At 33.5% G+C, this 17,968-nt stretch overlaps 1 protein-coding gene and 1 long non-coding RNA gene across 5 annotated transcripts in view; one reads left to right on the top strand and one right to left on the bottom strand.

Moving 5' to 3' along the window:
• The window catches only part of LOC138697839 (atrial natriuretic peptide receptor 1-like), a 2,249,689-nt gene that overhangs the window by 1,268,313 nt on the left and 963,408 nt on the right, over positions 1-17,968 (top strand). The gene's annotated exons all lie outside the window — the stretch shown is intronic.
• The window catches only part of LOC138697842 (uncharacterized), a 434,418-nt gene that overhangs the window by 185,255 nt on the left and 231,195 nt on the right, over positions 1-17,968 (bottom strand). For both annotated transcript variants that reach the window (XR_011331625.1, XR_011331624.1), the window contains one exon: positions 15,775-16,020. This is a non-coding gene — a long non-coding RNA (uncharacterized lncRNA). The remainder of the gene's footprint in view (positions 1-15,774; positions 16,021-17,968) is intronic.

Here is a 17,968-nt window from a genome sequence, read left to right on the forward strand (position 1 = left end):
CGAGTGTTCGGGGGGGGGGAGAACAGAGCAAATAGTAACTTAATAAATCATTACCAAGAAAGGAATGTGATATTGTACTTAAGATGAATATAACTTAATTATATTATGCACTAAGGATTTTATATTAGTAAGAAAACATGAAAGTTTTGTAGGTTAGCCTAATCACTAAATAGAGTAAACATAGAATAAAATGAATTCATAATATACTTATTCAAAATAAAGAGTATGTTCAAAATAATACATTAATACTAATTTAAATTACGTATTCTAAATATGTCCTATTTCTAATTTTAATTTATATGTTATAATTATTTAATATAGATACCGATGACTTCAGGTTGTCTCAACTGTCCCAGCTTCTGTCCGCTATCAGTTAACGTATATCTTCCCGACAGGGACCTGAACTTCGAAGTCTATTTATGACTTGGAATTTCAACTCTTGAGTTCTACCCCTATATAATCACAAATTACACTGTATAGTAGGATGGAGTGAAATTATGATGTGTATGGAATCAAAATGTAATACCAGGGAAAAGTTGTAGGGTAATATCATAATGAACAATGCAAAATATATTTCCTCTAGATTAATATTTAGAAGTGCCCCAAGAGCATCATATTTTAAAATTTTCACAAAATTTTGAGGTTCAGATTTTTTGAGCGAGAAAACATCCTCCAGTGATTTAATCTGGACAGGATACAAGGAACATGTTAAAAAATACATGTTAAAAGACTCTGCATATTTTTGGTTCCCTGTTGTTTCATTTTCAAGTGTCACAGAAACCTCAGTTTATAAGAAAATTGGGAGTAATCACAAAACTCTTAGGTATTATAATTAATGTAATAAAACAATGGAAATTCATTCTTCTTATGTTGCAGGGTATTTAAATTAAAATGTATCTACTGTAATAGTAATACAAGAAATCTGACCTTCCAACCCGTATTCACAATGTCAGCGGGGCTAAATCCATCACAATTACCTACCTATCATGACGTAATGAAATATTATCTATGGGTCAAAATCTGACTTCAAATCAAAAGAATCTACTGTTGGAGAGATTTCAGAAAGAGTTGCTATCAAAACTAAGGAAATCTAAGTAAAGGCATAAATTCCGAAAGTCAGTCATACAAGAATATTATAGCTGATTCGTGCTTACCATGATCAATACACAAACTTAATGAAGCCTTGTAAGAAACGACATAGTGACGACAACTAAAATAACAACATTGTAAAATTCAAAGAAGAATCAAACAAACTATTTGATATATGCAGTTGCAAAAAAAAAATACTGTAGGCCTAATTGTGATAAAGACCGCTGTGTTCCAAAACAAGAAAAATGTTTTACTAGAGCAAAGAAGAGAAAGGAGGATGATAATTTGACCTGTTGATTTAGTTACCATTCAGAAAGAAATTAACAAAAAATAAATGGGTTGAAATGGAATTTTTTTCATATTTTATGTAAAATACTATACGAGTATATTTTGTCCCTTTGGATCCCCTAAAATATACTGTATACTGCAACCCAAATTTAGAGTCTTCCAAATAAAGTTTAAATATGTGATTTTACAGCAATTCATTAGCTATGTAGTGACAAAATAATATAACAAATATACAAAGAGGCAAAAAAAAAATAATTTTAAGAAACTTCAAAGGCATCTCAAAAATTAAATATAGAAAGTCCATATTTTTAACATTCCTAAGTTAAGTGGAAATACAGATTTTTGCAACTATTACACTTAGAAAACAGATAAAAAAACAATTTCATTTATAGATTCACTCCACCCTACTGTATAGGCAGCCTTTAAACTGTGGTGATTCGTTTTAATGCTGTACAACGCAGCGAATCCTATCTACTCGTACTTCTTCGAAACCGTGCACTAAAACATTCTAACAACCAACGGGACTTCCGTGACATGAGGCGAGTTCGACGTCGGGTCTCTGCCTAAGACAACACATGATGTATCATTGACATGCAAGCTTAGAGGGATTCGAACTGGCAATCCTAGACTTCCCGCAGCGGTTAGAGCTGTGTGCCTCGAGCTAACTAGTTTTCCATGCAAACATGTGTGAACTAGAACGAAAATTGGCGTGGATGCTTGTATTTACAATAGTCGGTCTCCCGGGATTTAACCACATGTTTCCATTCTTTCACTGTGTAAACTGGCATTCAAAATCAGGACTCTATTCACTACAATTCGAAATACTGCATGCGTAATTTATGAACCATCACAAAACAGTGATTCAGATGAAATAGTCGTCCTCTTTTGAGAAGGAATATTAGCTCCGTAAATGTGATTTTCTGTCCAGTTAGTTATGTAATCCGCAATGGGAGAATATATCAGCTCATTGTTACATAGAAAGCTAAATGGCTGTGTAAAACCACACGGCATTAATATTAACTGCGTGGTTGATGTAACAGGTATTCAAAAACATTTAAATTTGTCTGAGAGGCCTCATGAACTGTATTAAATGTTGGAGGGAAAACACTCCGTATTTTTTAACAATTTGGGTAGAATCCCATGTTAATATTTACACAACATTTATTTTTGCTCATCAAAGTATTTTTTTTAAGTGACATGGTCCAGTCATGACTCATTCAATTACCTGATTGTCATGAAAAGGGACCGCAGTTTCATTCTGAGATATGAGCTGATCATAGAAGCGATATTCGTCCCGGATAGTCCGTAATTCTGTATTTGTCCCATATGACAATTAGTACCAGTTTTTAAACTGTACCACTAATGGTACACTGCCCCATAAGAGAACCTGCTTTTATTGAGTTGGTAATGCAGCTAATTGGTTTCGAGTAAATTGTTTTACTGATTTATTTTATTTTATTTATTTTACAATATTTACTTTATTTATTTATTTATTTATTTATTTATTTATTTATTTATTTATTTATTTATTTATTTATTTATTTATTTATTTATTTATTTATTTATTTATTCATTTATTCATTCATTCATTCATACAGTCATTCATTCATTCATTCATTCATTCATTCATTCTGGTAGATTAAAGACCATGAGGCCTTCTCTTCCACACTATTAGAAGTGAAATACACAATGAAACAATGACAAAAATAGTAATATTAATAGTCACACCTAAATATAAAAACCATTTTCACTCACATTAATAGGCTTACATATAAAGAAATATTGACTACACATGATACACAACAACAACAATAATAATAATAATAATAATAATAATAATAATAATAATAATTTTTATTCATTTTTATTCATTTTTAACATTTTTTTTCATTTATTTACTAATATTTATTGTGCTGTACAACAGCCTGGGGCCAGTAACAGTTCAGCACAAGATAAGAGTTAGCACAAGATTTACAGTGTACAAGGAATAACCGAACAGTGCAGACAAATAATTATTAAAATTACAGACAAATGCAAATAAACAATAAAGACAAAATGAACAGATAACAAAAACAGTGCATACAAATAATTATTAAAATTACAGACAAATGCAAATAAACAATAATGACAAAATGAACAGATAACAAAAACAGTGCATACAAATAATTATTAAAATTACAGACAAATGTAAATAAACAATAATGACAAAATGAACAGATAACAAAAGCAGTGCATACAAATAGTTATTAAAATTAGAGACAGATAGAAATAAACAATAATGACAAAATGAATAGATAATTACAAAAATACATGAAACAGAAAAGCTAAAAACAACACAAACGATTGAAGTTGAAACGAATATGCTTAATATAAGAATAGTCAAACAACAAACTATCGATCAGTCATACAGAATAGCTGTACGTAACGATCCCAACAGTAGGCTTTTTCCTTTCTCTCCTTCCTTCCACCTGAAGACGAAGGGAGAATCACCCTTCGAAACGTTGTGTCTTAATTTTTGATTGTGACAACCAGCAATGGAAAAAGTCCAAACCCCTCACCTAAACATTAAACTATACATTAAACGTATCTGAATTAATATAATATAAATTGGCAGCTTTCATGCATCTGACAACTGGAGAGAGAGATTTAGGTTTATAGGTACGTATAATTTTTTTTTTTGAAATCTTAAACCATTCGAAGGGGCCCGAAGGGTGATATTGCTTATGAAGGATTCATAATCAATATCACCCTTTAAGGCCTTACAAAAGAATAAGTAGTCAAGTTGAAGACGTCTAGCTTAAAGGCTAGAAAAGTTAAAATATTTACAAGTACGCTCATAATTCGAGACAGATGAATTTGGTAAAAACCTAAAAGCACATAGGGACATAAATTTTCTTTGGACGATTTCCAATTTACCCGAATCAGTAGAAGTAATAGAATTCCAGGCGACAGATGCATATTCTAGTTTAGATCTGATTAATGTAGGCTATAGTATAGAATTACAAGAGTAGCTGGAGTAGAAAAATAATAAGTTATAGACCTTATAAGTCCGAGCATTCTAATGGAATGATCATAAATATGTTGGACATGATTATGAAAATGTAATTTGGTATCGAGTAATAATAATAATAATAATAATAATAATCTTTATTAGCCATTAAAATACAATTATAATAGGCTTCGTCATTATTGAAATACATCAAACAAACAATCATTATGTATTAATAAACTCATCTATGCCATAAAAACTACTTTCAATTGGAAAAGTCCTAACAGATTTATTAAAATTAATAGCTTCTTTTAAGTGTCTTGGTAATTTCTCATAAAATTTAACACCTTAAAGAAAAAAAAAACTATAAAGTGTTGCAGTCAGTCTGCAAGCAGGAATTGCCTAGTTAATTCTAGTTCTTGTGTTATAATTATGTATATCTTCAGTTCGTTGCTACATCAAATTATTCAAATGTACATATTTTACTCATTCAAATATATATATAAAGTATGAAAAGTTAATATGGATAATTGTTTAAATAAGGGTTAACAAGACTCCCATGGAGAACATCCAAGAATAATGCGAATAGTTCTTTTTTTGTAGAATAAAAGCATCTTTAGCACTACTACTGTTTCCCCATAACTTCATACAGTATGTAAAACTAAATATAAATATTTACATACGGAACACTAAATAAATTTTACAAGAGAAAGAGTTCATCCATAATATAATCCATAATTTATAATACTGTGAAAAAAATATAATATGCACTTAGTAGAGTTTTCATTGTGGTACAATGTTTAAGTTTTCTTAACATAAAAATGACCTTACTTAACTTTTTAGAAATTTCATCAGTATGATTAACCCAATTCAACTTACTGTCAATATGAAAACTCAGTAATTTCACTGCAATTTACAATTCATATCCTAATTATACTTTATGAGAGGCCTAAATGTCAATTTATATGAACACTCAGGATAACCTATAAAAATCGGCTAGCGCTCACAAATCAATTCCATGTAAAAGTATGTAATTTTTTATTTTTTATTTAAATTGATTAACCGTTCGGCAATCCCTGACATGACGAGGTAAGGAGTTCCATAGGCGACAAACTGACACGGTAAACGAGGATAAATAGAAAGAGGTACGGTAACGAGGAATGGATAGTAAGACCTGATGTTGATTCCTTAACGTTGTAAGATATTCAAAGCGAGTTCTCAGAAATTTTGGAGTAGAAGTGTGTAATATTCTAAACAGGGGAGATAAAGAATGTGCTGTTCGTCGATCCTTTAGACGGACCCTTGAAAGAACTTCAAAAGATGGCGTTATAGTGTCAAATTTACGGGTATTGCAGATGAAGCGAATACACACATTATGAACACGTTGTAGTCTTTCAATTAAATTGACAGTTATATTTGTCAAGAGAGTATCGCAGTAATCAAAATAGGGCATCACTAGCGATTGAACAATGTTTCTTTTTATGGAAGGGGACAGACAATTTCGCAAATGATTAAGAGAATGGAACAATGGAAACTCTTTCTTACAGATGTGAGTTACTTGACCATTCCAGTTTAAATCTCTGTCCATTAATAATCCAAGAGCTTTGATAGTGTCGCTATATTTAAATTAATGACCCATTTTTGACAGTCTTGGTATGGTTTTGTCGTTAATTGTACTGAGCAAGCGCTGATGACCCATTACAGTTGCCTGCAATTTTCCTGGGTTTAACCTCAGTCCAAACTTTTGAGCCCATAGATAGGTAGAGTTTAGGTCTTCAGTCATTGTGGTCACTGTGTCAATTCGTTCATCAGGAGGAAAGTGTATAGATCTGTAAATCGTCAGCAAACAAGTGGTATCTGCAGTGCAGTGTTTTATTTGGAATAGAAATAAAATTCAACATTTGTTGCTTTCTTTGCTTCATAATTTTGATGTTAATAGCAAAGTTAAACTTTTAGATAATATTATTGACAGAAAATTAAATTGGGAAACCCATGCCGAATGTCTTTGCATCAGAATAATTGGTAGGCCTATAGTCAGAAGATGATTTGGAAAGAAATATCGCAAAACCTCCACCCGTATACTAGGCAGACAGAATTCTTCAGGAGGAAGGCTTCATTGTTCTGAGATTACCTCCTTATCACTGTGAACTGTCGCCTATTGAATTGGTATGGGGTATGGTAAAGCATAAAGTTACAACACCAAATATGGAAGCCTAAACCTAAAGTCTCTAAGAAAGTCCGCAAAGCAAACTATAAGAGAGATAACGTCAAGGGATTGGACTCGTGCTTGCGTCCACATAAAAAATATTGAGAATGACTACTGGCGTAGGGACGCGCTTATTGAGGACGATATGGAAAGAATAATAATTGTTGTTGTTGTTGTTGACTCTAGAAGCGATGCCACAGAAACAGCTGACAGTGATATTAATTCATCTGGTGATAGCTCCATAGAAACTCCAGATGAGGCTTCTTACTAGAGATGAACAACGATCGAGAAAGCAAGATTAAGAGCGCCCGCAAAGCCGAAAACCCGCACGACAATGTTCTATACGTCGCGTCGTCAACGTAAAAACTGCTTGTTAGTATCTCGAGACATCGAGATTGATCACTCCCGAATTCCCGAACGTCAAGCAGCCTTGAATCGCCATAGTTGTATATACCTGACTGAACTTTTATCTACTTTGGCAACTGTTACATATGTATAAACAATCAAGCAGCCTATTTGAAACATCATCTCTACCTTTTAGTGTATAAAAATCCGTTCCCCAGTCTTTATTTAATTACTAGGCCCTTATTAAAAGGCTAGGAATTTTCTTTTCATGTGTTTAAGACCAAGTGTTCAATCTCAAGATATTAACGTTATGTTTTATGTTTCTTAGAAATGCAAATTTATTTGAGAATTGTTTTTTTTTTCTAATTATATAACCGTATGTAATATATAATAGAACCCGAACATTTTGATAACTAAAATACTGTATTGTTTTATTTTTTTGTCTCATTTAAACATTTATAATACTATTTATTTCAATGATGTATGTTATTCAAAGTTACGAAATCTTTCCACTCCGACCAAATGCTATTTCGAGAATGATGAGCGAGACTCGAAGCGCACGAGAATGACGAGACGAGACTCGAAAGACAAATGCAATGAACACAGCGAGCGAGAGCGGCAGTTAGTTTTGTTCATCTCTAATTCTTACCTTGGTATAGAGCCGCTACAATGATAAAGGTATGTATTATGTACTATGTAATATCAGAAGTGTATTTTACTACAAATTAATGTTATGCTCATTAAATTAGGTTACACTGATTCATCGTGATAAATTCGCTACGAGATTCGCCCTTTCGTATTACATACGGGACAGGTTACATTCGCTAATCTTCAGATGGAATTGTACTAAATAGTCTCGTTTATCTTCATCCGTGTCCTCTAGTCAAAATACGATAAGATCGCTATGACTCCGATCGGTAATCAAAACGTGAAAGAGCTTTTGTACTAGTAAATTCTATTGATATACGTTAGTGTGTCCCAGTTTAAATTAACAATAACTATCTAATATCGTATATTCAGCAGAAATCCTCCGGAGGGCCATGAATCTGACCCTGTAACTAAAGATTAGCATTACGAGCAACTTCACATAAGCATTTCCGAGAGACTGTCGGAATTCCGCTTAATCTAATTACAAATGTTTGCGTTTGAAACACAGACATGTCTGTGTTTGATATTACTCCTTGTAGAGATGGTCTTTAAATTAATTGAAGAAACCGTTGGAATGCTCAGGCAGCACATTAAGCTCAAAGTTGGAAGTGTGCAAGCAAATTAGCCAAGCCACTTATACTTCTATGGTTTCCGTCTTAACTCGGAATAAATTAGACGAGGAGTCGCGAATATCTCGCACAGAACAATCAGAATGAAACATTCTGCCTTGTACTGAGCTCAATTGCAATGCAAAGTCAACCAGTCGCGAAGCGATGTTCGTTTTCATGTTGTGAGCCGTACTCAGCAGGAATTGATTGTGTGGCAGGGAGGACAAATCATTAACACTGCCGGCACGCCATAAAAAAATCAATTCCCTACTTGTCAAACTCATCAAAATTCACCGCGGTTTTGCTTTAAAAAACCTGGCGTGGGTTCTATCATTTACTGTGAAAACTGTCTCTGTCAAACAAGATAAACCAATCCATGACCAGATCGTCGATGTACATATGAATTTGCGATGCTTTTATAATTTAATCCTGTTTAAATATATGAAATACAAATACTTAAAACGAATAACTTTATATCGATAGTTAGGAATTAATCAGTGCTTTATCGAAATATAGGTGTTTAAGAAAAATGAATCTAAGGGCTATATACATAGACATTCTTAGCGCGGGCTTCCGGTGGATGATCAACGAACTAACGTTTTTCGTATTCATAACCCAGTGTTAGTGATATGATATGATATGATATGATATGATATGATATGATATGATATGATATGATATGATATGATATGATATGATATGATTTGATATGGTATGATATGATATGATATGATATGATATGATATGATATGATATGATATGATATGATATGATATGATATGATATGATATGATATGATATGATATGATATGATATGATATGATATGATATGATATGATATGATATGATATGATATGATATATGATATGATATGATATGATATGATATGATATGATATGATATGATATGATATGATATGATATGATATGATATGATATGATATGATATGATATGATATGATATGATATGATATGATATGATATGATATGATATGATATGATATGATATGATATGATATGATATGATATGATATGATATGATATGATATGATATGATATGATATGATATGATATATGATATGATATGATATATGATATGATATGATATATGATATGATATGATATATGATATGATATGATATATGATATGATATGATATATGATATGATATGATATATGATATGATATGATATATGATATGATATGATATATGATATGATATGATATATGATATGATATGATATATGATATGATATGATATGATATGATATGATATGATATGATATGATATGATATATGATATGATATGATATATGATATGATATGATATGATATGATATGATATGATATGATATGATATGATATGATATGATATGATATGATATGATATGATATGATATGATATGATATATGATATATGATATGATATGATATGATATGATATATGATATGATATGATATGATATGATATGATATGATATGATATGAATCCTGTACAAGTAATCAGACGATGACCGGGGCTAGTTTAGCACGCTCGTAGCGCGGGCTAGCGAAATGTCTATGCATAGCACCCTAATAGTTTAAGAGCTGGTAAAACTCATCAGACAACTTAAAAAAAAAGTATAACAAACATGACTGAAGGTCTCAGAAAAAAGGTGGTACAAATGACAAAATCTGAAAAATTGATTTTATACGATATACGAGTAAGTACTCTATGTTAATTGAAAAGCTCAGGAAAAAAGTGGGACAGTTGAATCTTCGATTGATGCTGCCATATGTTGACATAAAATTTGGACTCTTTGGAAAAACAGTGAAATGCTCAGAAAAAAAACGTGGTATAAGTGCATTGTATTCTGCAAATGTTTAGATGCCTTGTGTAAATGGCTAAAGAAAACAAGAAGAAAGTGGTTTATTGTGATGTATTAACGATTATGAAGAGCAAGATGTTTTTATTCTTTATTACTTATTTAACTGTCTAATAATGTCATGTTTATCTCATAATAAACGGGAACTACTAACATGCCATTGTGAAGAATGGAAACATAACTTTATTTCGAGACTCAAACCCTTTTTTCACTCATCTAAAAAAATAAATAATGATATATAATATTGTAATAATAATAATAATAATAATAATAATAGTAATAGTAATAAGTGCTATTATTAATAGAAAAAATTAAATATTTCAACAAGAAATTCTTAAAATCAAGGAACCAAAGTGTAAAAATCTCCAGAAACTATTGCCTTTCATTCCTTTTGTATATCACACACATTATACTTCATTTAAACATGATACTGAATCAGTAAAAGTAAAAGGCAATGGTAGGGGTAGAGAACGAGGTTGTGGACGTGGATCTAGGGGAGGATGAAGAGCGTCTGGCACTCAAATAACACTGAATCTGACAGTGTGTCTCGAACAGATAGTGACTAATGCTTTGTAATGATTGACATAATGCAAAGTGTGATTCGGATAGTGTACTACAGAATTTTGAAAAACAACAGAGATGGGCCTATACTGAACACATGAAACAACATTTTCACAATTGGTGCAATTGTATCATTTTTTCCTAATTACTCACATTTCAGTTTTATGTATACTATTAATCATATTAATATTACTCAGACTTAATTTAAATTTTACATGTTAAAATTTTTTACATATAAGTGTGTTTGTGGCGAAGGTAATACAATTTACAGTTGGAATATATGTGTTCTGATTTTTTAATTTAATATTATAATACATTCACATTTTCCCAAAAGTTTTAGAAATGTCACTTGTACCACCTTTTTTTCTGAGCCCTTCATGTGTCCTGAAATTAGTATCTTTGGGCATAATAGAACTTAATTTGTTCATAGCAGATGCTCGATGTGAGTTCCATTAATCATAACACAGCCTTCTGCTCGACGTCATAGGGGACCACACAACCTTTCAAAACTCCTGGTTGATCTCTGCTGTCATGACAGGCGTTGAATACACGCTCCTGAAACGTTTGAACGTCTTCAATGGGCGTTGGGTACACTAAGGCCTTAAATGTCCCCATAATAAAAAATATAAGAGGTTAAGATCTGGGGAACGAGCAGGCCATATTCCAGGACCTCCCCTGTCAATCCATTGCAGATTAAGTTCCCGTGTTAATGTCATCTGATTCTGTTATACAAATTGGCTAGTGCTCTGTCCTGCATAAACAACATTTATTTTGTAGTATTTGATAGTATGATCTATCAGATACTCGTATGAATATGGTTCCTGGCTTTTTTGGGGCTGAAGGTGAATGGTTCGCCTGTTAGCATAACATTTACGAATACATCCAAGCCATCTGTCGACTTCGATACTCATTGCACACTTATAGGTGTAGATGAATCTGTGAGTGCGAGGTTTTCATTGCAAATCCAACATTCTTCAGTTTCATATTTTCTGCCTTCCTCTTGGTATCCTCATATGATCCATATACTTAAAATCGACTATTATTTGATATCTTCTTCTGCTCTGAACTCCTCTTTCGTTCACCATTCCTTCCAGTTCATCCTTCAGAAGGCAGTTTTTCTCAACCAGTGACCCAGCCAGTTTCTTTTCCTCTTTCTGATCAGTTTCAGCATCATTCTTTTTTCATAGTGAAGCTATGTATAAATTGACAAATCGAACTGAAACCCTGACCGAGTTACTGCGTGAGCGCTGGCTGTCTTGGGGAGAAGCAAGTGAGAAAGCACGGGGGGAAGGGAGAGAGCACTATGCACTATGTACTTGCAGGTCCACTGACAGTTTGTCAAACCTGCTAACAAAAGCATTAAAAGGTTGACTAGTTGCCTGCAATGCTAGCAAAATGGAACCTTCCTAGCCGACAGTCGAGGTAAAAATGAAGAATCCGTTATTGTTTTAATACTGGAGAGAGGTTCTTCTATTGGTCGTGATGCCCACACACACCCTCTCAGATATTTACATGGTGATTAGTGACTGAATAACGAGGAGCGAGGGAGAGAGAAGAAAGAAAGAAAGAAAGAAAGAAAGAAAGAAAGAAAGAAAGAAAGAAAGAGATTCCAGAAGTTGGTGTGTTTTACGGGGTTTCACTTGAAGTTGTCAAACTATAACTTGTACGAACAAAAAAATTTCATTGTTCCTCTTGAAGGCACGACAGATTAGAACTTCAGCTGTTGAAGTTTGCGACATGAACTGACGAAGGGATTATGGTATCTACCCAATTATACACTTTTATGTCTGTTTTAGGTTAGGCTATATTATATAATGTGTCGTGTTGTGTCATTTTAATTTTAATATGCGTGTTCTTTTAGAGAGTGTTTGGATATAATCATAGGTGAGGGGGGTGAAACCTATAAAGTAGAACTTGTTTTAGGTACAAAGCACGTATGGTCAGAAGACCCGTGTATTGGATTTTAGAGAAAATTATAACATAAAATCTGTGTGCATAATATTACTCAATAAATCCATCTATCTAATTTAACAAATTAAATCTTCTCATTAGTAATTCTTTCCATTTAAATTTTACTTTTGGTATTTGTTTGTCTACAAATTTTCTAAGGAAAGTTCTATATATTCCGTCATTATTTTGGAAAGTTACATGTTAGAACTTTCGATTGTCGATAACTGTTGCGTAATCGCGGCCAACTATATACAAATCATTTCAAAAATGAAATTGCATTGTAATGAAATTGTGGATGCAATATTAAGGGAAACATGTATTTACGAATTGCTTTCATTGATTCATAGTATAATGAAATCTTTGATGCGAATAATGTACTCAGGAATCAGTCTATAGGGAAGGAAATTAGATGTCAAAAATAGACGGTACGAACGTTGTGATTCTGGAGAACGTTGTCTTTCTGATAAGACAAACACATTCGCAGGTAGCGGTGAACGTGATTCTGATGCGAGACAACGAGGCAGTTTCCACAAGTGTGAGACACGTCGAGTTCCCATTCATGAACTTCAGAGTTTCAAGTTTTCATGCATTTCCGCTTGCCGATACACAGGTTATGCACAGTCGTCTGTTCCTGCCTCCAACCACTCCTTTCCACTTTACATCAACGGAGTTACTAACAAAACTACATGGTTTTAATTTTGGCGCGTTTGAGTGGAAAGAAAATGTCATATCACTTCACATTTACATGAGAGTTAACTTATGTCTTGTGAATAAGGTGGAATAGAACGAAATTCCAATTTAGCATTTCATATAAGGAAACTATACACGAACTTTGTTTGCGTTTGTGTATGTGTGTCTGTCAGAATTTGTATCATAAATTTGACTGCGTACTGTAACTCGAATATTACAGCTGTAAATTAAATAAAATTAATTTCATTCTAATGACAACCCCACAATGTTAATGGTAAAGTTAGTTGCATTTACTATACAGATATTACGCGTCGTACATTAGTGATGCGAAAATGTATCCCAGAAGAAGTATAAAAAAATACATTAACTAAATTTGATTTTTGGAAGCTTAACGAATCATAACTTTGTGTGGTATTTTCGAAAAGCTGACGCTGTATGTACATTCCGAGAGAACAAAATTATCCATGGCTTCCATTGTACTAATTCATTAATATTCAGAAAGTACGATGAAGGTTAACGAACCGAGGAAAGCTTTAATTTTATTTAATGAATTACACATTGAAAGTTACTTTTATTTTAATTATTACAGCTATTTTTATGTAATAACATGAATTAATGTTTTGAACTCTGGTGTTGAACATTCAAAAATTAAATGCGCTGAGGCCTAAAACCCAGCATTTCCGCATACTAGACCTGTGGTCATTGGTTGGATCTGAGTAGAAGAGAGATGATTATCTTTCTTTCTTTCCTGTCTTGTATTAATCCTATGCTATTTTAAACAGTGGTCTTATTTACTGCAAGACCAGGGACTTCGGAATGATTAATAATAGAGGAGAAAAATTCGCTCCGGCGCCGGAGATCGAACCCGGGTCCTTGGTTCTATGTACCTAGCGCTCTCACCATTGAGCTACGCCGAAGTGCAATCCACAGCGCCGGATCGAACTCCCCTCCTCAAATGTTTTTCCCTTTGTGGCCTGACTCAAAGTTGGGCATGTATGTTGACATTTTATTAAGTCAACTGCCATTATACAAGGAGCGCACTCAGTTGAATGACTTGGTGGCCAGGATTCCACAGTAATGTGCACAGTAATCTGTACAGAAATATGCACTGTTGCTAGCCACCAAGTCCCGGCCACCAGTCAACTGAGTGCGCCCCTTGTATAATGGCAGTTGACTTAATAAAATGTCAACATACATGCCCAACTTGGAGTCAGGCCACAAAGGGAAAAACACTGGAGGAGGGGAGTTCGATCCGATGCTGTGGATTGGACTTCGGCGTAGCTCAATGGTGAGAGCGCTAGGTACAGTACGTAGAACAAAGGACCCGGTTTCGATCTCCGGCGCCGGAGCGAATTTTTCTCCTCTAATATTAATTGTTACCATAACATATATTCTGTAGGACCAAAAAAAATCTTTAGACTTCGGAATGCCTAATATTGTTTACGAACTTAAAAAACATTTGAGCAGCGAAAACACTTCTAACAATAGTATAATAACAATGAATAATAATAAATAATGGTTATTAGCGGCAGTAATAGTTGATAGTCCAACATCTTAACACCGTGATCTAAGACGCCATGTCTGGACTCGCGTTACGGAATGAGCGTTGGTTCGAACCCTCATGGGGAGAGAATTTTTTCATGAAATTTCGTCCCGTATATAGCACCGGTGCCTACAAAGCACTGTGATGTATTTGGAGGGCTGCAATAGGAAGCGAAATCCGGGGACGATCCTTCCGCTGACCACACGATATCCCCACACTATACTTCCGCTAAGGCATGTGGACGTGAGGCCAGAGTTGGCTGTTAGTCATTGTCATTTATGAGCTGTGACGTCACAGATTATTATTATTAAGACTTGACAGCGGACGCTAGTACGTAATGAACGCAACTAATAATTAAGTAAGAAAAGTGGCAACATACAGGCTTTAGAACTTCGATCGTTGGAAAATAATGTGGTTGGCGCGGTAGAATTTAAGAGCCTGTCGGAATTCTTTACGCTAATCTCTACGTAAGCTTGCCACCTGTCAGTCATGCCGACTGAATTCTATTATATCACTGCAGTTCGTATTCAAAAGTGTGGGTAATCAGATAAAAAATATGCACAGACAGTTTGAAGCAATATCAGACTAAATGTGAATCAAAAGTTACACATACGTAATCAATCTGCTTGATTATAATAATTGAATTCATCATTCGCGATTGCTGGTAAAATTCATGTTCTGGGAATAATAAGTTAATTAAGTAGTAAAATATCGCTGCAATCGAAAAGTATTGGGAACAAATTTGAATAAGGAACAAAAAAAAGTTTCCTTCCCAGACAGGATTCGAACCACGAAAGTCTTAGTTACCAGTATATCGTGCTCTGGAGTGAACAAGGCTCTGAAATCAGCTACAAGGGTCGGTCCGGTTTTTTTTTTCCACTACTGTACATATCAGTAATTGAATTAAAGTAATAAAACACTTTATATACTTTCTTCAACACTGGAATGTACTTCATTTGATAGGATATTCATATACGAAACACATGTACTTACCCAATATATCCATGTATGTTGTCTACACAATTGCATTTGTTGGCACCCGTCTAGAAGTCTTGTCCGCATGGAGCACTGCTTTAATAATCGCCACCTCACCGAAATCGCCAAGCAACTTCCAACATAGTTTGATGTTCACCAGGAGGTTTCTTCTATTGCATCGAATGGCAGTTCTAAACGTGTTGACATCCATTGACCGTCATATAATATATTCTATTGGACGCAGTGAAACTGGATCTGAACAATCTGAAGTGAATGAAGAGAAAAAAGAAACTTATGAACCTACTAATATAGATTATTTCAAAAGTAAGTATAAGTTTCAAGAAAAAAACAAAATCAAAATTTTGTAGTGCAAAAAAGAAAGGCATTCTAAATACAGTTCTTAAGAATATAATATATAACATATTTAATTTAATATGTATTTTTGTGGTTTTCTTATTGTAATAATAAATTGTAATTATAAGAACAATAACCATTGTTAAGTTTTCTGTTAATGTATTAAGTAATAATTTATATGGATAATACTCACGTGTTATATGTCGTAAAATTATAATTTTCAATGAAATGTCAACATTTTAAAAAAGCTTCATCTTTACGTTAAACTAATTCAGATTTAAACAAAATGTATATATCTAATATTTATTTCAAATTATGTGTTTATTAATTACAGTATATTATGATCTATTGGGCAACCTTTAATTTAAAGGCTGCTTTATTATTATTATTATTATTATTATTATTATTATTATTATTATCATTATTATTATTAATACTATAGAAAATTGTTCATTGTCTACATGATTAATACCTGTAGGAATAAAATTTGTCTATGATACATGAAGTGGGTGACATTATTCCTACAAGCAAGAGAATAAATTGTTAACATCTCTAGCAAACACCATACCAATACAGGCATTGTTCCTTTTAGTGCTAATTTTACTGAAATATAGTAGGGCATTAATTATGTAAGAAAGCGACAATGGTCTTTTGTTTCCAAGGTAACGTGAGTAACTTACACAAAAACCTTTCACGTCAAAGCTTTACAATAAAATTTTTCTCTCCGTGTATGTTGAGTACAGACATCACACGTCAATAGCAATAGTGTATATTGTTCACGTTTTAGCTTTTATACCTGTCATTATAGTAGAAATTTTCTAATTCTATTTATTTTTCAAAATTACCTTGTTATCAATAGTAATGATGGTAACAAACAACCTTGTCATCAATGTCTGCTCTAGGAATGTTTCCCATTGGAGCAATCATCAGTCGCTACATATTTAGATTCAAATTTAAATTTTCAAAGTAAAATGACCTACATATGTAAGAAAACTTTTTCCATAATTCATTCCCTCAGACATGTAACCAACGTTTTACCTCTCAGCCTTAAAAAGAACCTGATCCAAACTTTAGTGATGCCCCACTTCGATTATTGCGAATCTCTATTCACGAATCTAAATACTGATCTTGCCCATAGACTACAGCGTGTTCACAATATTTGCGTTCGTTTCGTTTGTAACATTAAAAAATTCGATCATGTAACACCCTCACTATAATTGTTAGCTTGGAATCCACTTAAAGAAAGAAGATTCTTCAACATCCTCTTATTACTATTTAAAATCATCCACACCTCCATACCCTCTTACCTAGCATCTCGTTTTGTTTACCTTTCACTACCTCGAACCAGAAACATGTACCTTCTCTTTATTCCTCTGCACAGAACATCCTTCTACTCATCATCTTTCAGCATATCGATTCCACGGCTCTGGAATTCTCTCCCTCACCATGTCAGAGACTGTCGGACAATATAAAAATTCAAATTTAAATTTAAAAGTCACATTCTAGTTCATGGAATTGCTTGTTGAAAACCTGTCAGGTTGCGCAACTTCGGCTTAACCCACGACATATAACAAATATTGTAACTATGCTGTTGTATTTATTTTTTTATTTTATTGAGTTATTTTACGACGCTGTATCAACATCTAGGTTATTTAGCGTCTGAATGAAATGAAGGTGGTAATGCCGGTGAAATGAGTCCGGGGTCCAGCACCGAAAGTTACCCAGCATTGGGTTGAGGGAAAACCCCGGAAAAAACCTCAACCAGGTAACTTGTCCCGTTCGGGATTCGAACGCGGGCCACCTGGTTTCGCGGCCAGACGCGCTGACCGTTACTCCACAAGTGTGGACATGCTGTTGT

This window comes from Periplaneta americana, chromosome 4 (assembly GCF_040183065.1).
Source record: "Periplaneta americana isolate PAMFEO1 chromosome 4, P.americana_PAMFEO1_priV1, whole genome shotgun sequence".
NCBI classification, from domain to species: domain Eukaryota; kingdom Metazoa; phylum Arthropoda; class Insecta; order Blattodea; family Blattidae; genus Periplaneta; species Periplaneta americana.